We start from the raw sequence: 4631 nt of genomic DNA, 5'->3' as shown, positions 1-4631 counted from the left end.
AATTGATATTCACTTGTTCATTGAACCCATCTTGGTACCCTAAGGAAGGGAAAACCATTGTAGTGTGCATAGGACTGTCACAAACATTACAAACTTCAGATTGCACCTGATTTATAGGTTTCATAGTTTGACTTAACACAAGGGCATCAACTTTCCTAGACAAACTATCCAGTCGTGCATTCATACCCACATCAGGTTGAACTTCATATATTCCTCTCTTAGACGTCTCTCAACTTTCAGCACTAAAATCCTATTGTTGGGAATTTTCAACTATTCTTTCAAAAAAAGCCCAAGCTTCAGGTGTGCTCTTAGCCATGAATGACCCACTGCTCATTGACTCAACCAAATTACGATTTGTGTTGGTTAGACCATTGTAGAAATACTGGACTAACCACCATTTTTCAAAATTGTGATGAGGGCAATTAATTTGAAGATCCTTAAACCTTTCCCATGATTCATGAAATTTCTGATAGGTTCTGATACAAATGATAGGCTTTGATACAAATTTGATAGGCTCTGATACCAATTGATAAGCTTTGATACCAATTGATAGGCTCTAATACCAAGGCTCTGAAACTAAAAGATCGGCTACAGAACAATTCTTTTAAGATATGAATTAATTATAGGAATTAGTCCATGCAACCATAGAAAAATATTTGTCAGATATTCTTCGATAGTCAGAAAAGTACGAAACCAATTGGGTTGGATCCGTAACTTCTTGATCTACAATTTTTGTATTTACTCTCTTCTCATATTCAAACTATAGCAGGGACGAAAATACAGAATAACGTGGGTGATGGTGGTGGTGATGGGTGGAGTGGATGTTAGGGTTATGGATGGGTATGGAGACGAGGGTGGATTGTGGAAGTGATTAAAGGAAGTAGAAGAAGGGAATGAAATGGTCGAAATTCCAAAGAAGAGGGGTGACTTAGAAGCAAGGAGAAACCTTGCCAACGGTAGATGTGGAAGGATGGTGAAGAGGGAGAAGGGAGGAGGGAGGAGTCTAGAGAGAAGATAGAAGGCAAGAAATCAAGAATCCAATAGCATAATGAAGTTGGTTGCCATCCAAATATTTATAGAAGCTAGCCAACAAGTCCTAAAATAATATGAAATCCTAATTCTAGAGGATTCCCGTCGATCGCGTTCGAACGCACTCAAAAAGCCCTTTCTCTGGATTTGCGAACGTGACACAAGCGTTCGAACGCAGGCGTTCACAAACGCAGGCCTTCACAAGGCGTTCACAAGAGTTCACAAGGCATTCACAAGCGTTCGAATGCGACTCCACCTGCGTTCGAACTCGACCTATAGGAAGTTTATTTTAATGGAAATAAACACCTAATACAATAAAAAAAGATTCTAACTAAGTGTATCAGCGCACCACGCTTCTCCCACCTTGCCCTCAAGGTAAAAAGTCAGGGAAATGCTCCAAGATATCAGTCTCCAACTCCTATGTCGCCTCATTAGATGACTTGCCATGCCACTGAACTAGAATCTTCATCTCCAATCTGGTACCATATCGTCGTCGGCATCTAGCAAGTACTCAAACTGGCTCTACGATCTCTATCTCCTCCAATGGCTCCGGTAAAATCGATCCAACAATCTCATGATTTCCAATTCGCTCTCTCAACAATAAAACATGAAAGACAAAGTACACTCTCGACCCCTCTGGTAGTTCCAAATGATATGCAACCGGACCAATACGCTCCAACACCTGAAATGGACCAAAATAGCGATGTGCTAACTTTTGGTTTCGCATCGGACGTAAGGTCACCTGTCGATATGGTTGCACCCTCACAAACACCCAACTATCGATGTCGAACTCTTGCTCCCTATGGCTATGATCATAAACTTGCTTCATGCGGTTTTGAGCAAGTTTAAGATGAGCACGTAACCACCTCAATGTGGCGTCTCTATCCATCAATGCTAAGTCCACCTCCGTCCTATCTGCCGATGCCACTAGATCATAAGCGCGTAACGTCGGAGCCGTGCGTCCATACAACACCTCAAATGGAGTCATGTCAATGTTGCTATGGTAGACGGTGTTATAAGACCACTCTGCCCACGATAAGAACTCCAACCATCATCTCGGTATCTCTCCAACAAAGCACCTCAAATACTGCTCAATGCCTCGATTAACCACCTTGGTTTGGCCGTCCGTCTATGGATGGTAGGCCGAACTGAAGTTTAATCGAGTCCCTTGCAATCTGAAAAACTCAGTCCAAAAGTCGCTCATAAATGCACGGTCACGATCTGAGACAATCGTGTGTGGAATGCCATGTAATATAGCAATATCTCTAACAAAAATTTCAGCCACCGTCTTAGCTGAAAACGGATGTGATAATACCGAAAAGTGCGTATACTTGCTCAATCTGTCAACCACCACAAAGATAACAGAATAACCACGTACCAGTGGAAGACCCTCTATGAAGTCCATAGAAATGTCCTCCCAAACACGGTCCGGTATAGGTAAAGGCTGTAGTAATCCGGCCAGTTTCAAAGTGGTTGCTTTAGCCCTTTGACAGACTTCGCAATCACGGACAAAACTCCTCACATCCCGTCTCAATCTTAGCCACGTGCAACTCTGAGATATCCTCCTATAAGTCCTCAAAACACCCTCATGACCAGCCTCTAGAGTTTGGTAAAAGTGCTCCAACAATTTCTACCGTAATCCATCATTTGCGAGCACTCGAATGCATCCGTGGTCCAACAGCAAACCGCCTCGATTCTCCAACTCAGGATGGCACTCCGGATTATCCATCACCTCTTGCAACAATCTTAAAATATCTGGGTCAGATGTATATGCATAACTCAGCTCATCAAGGAAGGAAAGGTAGGGGGTGAATAGGCTGCAAGCTCGACGATATCGGGTTGGCGCGATAGTGCATCCGCTACTCTATTTTTCGTTCCCTTCTTGTATTGAATTTCATAATCATATCACAGCAATTTTGTGACTCATCGTTGCTGTGCCGGAGTATGTATGCAATGTCCCATAAAGTATGGAAGGCTCCTTTGATCGGTTCGGATAATGAATCATCTACCGATCAAATAAGGCCTCAATTTTGTGACCGCATGTAGAATTGCCAACATTTCTCTCTCATAAGTCGATAATTGCTGAGATTTTTGCGATAAAGACTTGCTAAGATAGGCAATGGGACGTCTTTCTTGCATTAGTACAGCTCCTATGCCAACACCCGATGCATCACATTCAACAATTAATTCTTTGGTGAAGTCCGGTAGCGCTCGAACGAGTGCCATCGTCATTACTGTTTTCAAATTTTCAAAGGCTAAAGTAGCTTCATCCGTCCATCTAAAAGAGTCCTTTTTCAACAAAGAAGTGAGAGGGGCAGCGATCTTGCCATATCCTGTTATGAATCGACGATAATAACCAGTCAGCCCCCAAAATCCTCTCAAGCCGGTGGTAATAATAGGAATAGGCCAAGCGGTCATACATGCAACCTTTTGAGGATCCGCCGCTACACCATCCGCTGAAATGATGTGGCCTAAATACTCCACCTTTGGTACTCCCCATAGGCACTTGGACTTCTTGATCTTCAATTAGTTTTGCTCCAATAAATTTAGCACGTCCTCCAAATGCCGCCAATGCTCTAATTGAGTCCTGTTATATATCAAAATATCGTCAAAAAATAACAAGACATACCTTCGCAAGAGAGGCCGAAATAAATCATTCATGAGGCCTTGGAAGGTAGCTAGAGCATTGGTGAGACCAAAAGGCTTCACTCGGAACTCGTAATGCCCGTCCGGAGTCCGAAATGCAGTTTTGTGCACATCTGCCAGGTGAACTCTAATTTGATGATACCCGGCCCTCAAATCAGGCTTACTAAATATACTCGCCCCTACAAGCTCGTCCAGCAACTCCTTGATAACCGGAATAGGATACCAGTCCTTGATAGTAATAGCGTTTAGTGCTCGATAGTCGGCACAAAAATAACATGTCCCATCCTTTTTTCGCACCAAAAGCACGGGGGATGAGTATGAACTATGACTTGGTTGTATGAGGCCTTGCTCCGACATCTCGGCTACCATCTTTGAGATAACTTTTTGCACATGTGGATACCGATATGGCCTCACGTTCACTGGTGCAGCCCCGTGTACAATCTTTATACGATGGTCCACCGCTCTCCTCGGTGGCAACTCCTGTAGCTCCTCAAACAGTCTAGAAAACTTATCTAATAAATTAGACAATTCAATGGTAGTAGATGAACTCATTTGAGGCTCATCTCTTGCTAGTCCCAACTGAAGAAGATAGGCCAAATCATATGCACAAGGCAGTCCCACCATAGGCTGCATCGCAGGAATCGGTGAAGACCAAACACCATCAAGCCGCACATCTTTGTTTCCTTGTTTATATTTCATCCACATGTTCCGAAATCAAATGTGACGGGTCCCAAACTTTGTAACAAGTGAGCACCAAGGACAATGTCCGCTCCTCGCAATGCCAACGGATACAAGTCCACAATGATGTCGTGTCCTTGCACCCGTATACCGACTCGACGACACAAGCTCTCCGCCCTAAGCTTCGTGCCGTCTCCAAAAGCAACGTCAAACCCCGTAATCGATTCGGCATCCAAACCCAATCTCCTCACTAGCCTCTCATTTAGAAAGTTCTGTGT

The 4631-nt window shown here is 43.6% G+C and overlaps 1 non-coding gene across 1 annotated transcript; it reads left to right on the top strand.

Annotated features, from left to right (window-relative positions):
- The first annotated feature begins 404 nt into the window (after positions 1 to 404).
- Positions 405 to 508, top strand: LOC140772754 (small nucleolar RNA R71). The gene has a single exon (XR_012106331.1). It is a non-coding gene; the product is annotated as a small nucleolar RNA R71 (small nucleolar RNA).
- Positions 509 to 4631: the final 4123 nt, after the last annotated feature.

This window comes from Typha angustifolia, chromosome 12, assembly GCF_048772165.1.
Source record: "Typha angustifolia cultivar Huaian chromosome 12, ASM4877216v1, whole genome shotgun sequence".
In the NCBI taxonomy this organism is placed as follows: domain Eukaryota; kingdom Viridiplantae; phylum Streptophyta; class Magnoliopsida; order Poales; family Typhaceae; genus Typha; species Typha angustifolia.
Note: the sequence above shows the minus strand (reverse complement) of the source record. Positions and strands in the feature narration are given on the sequence as shown.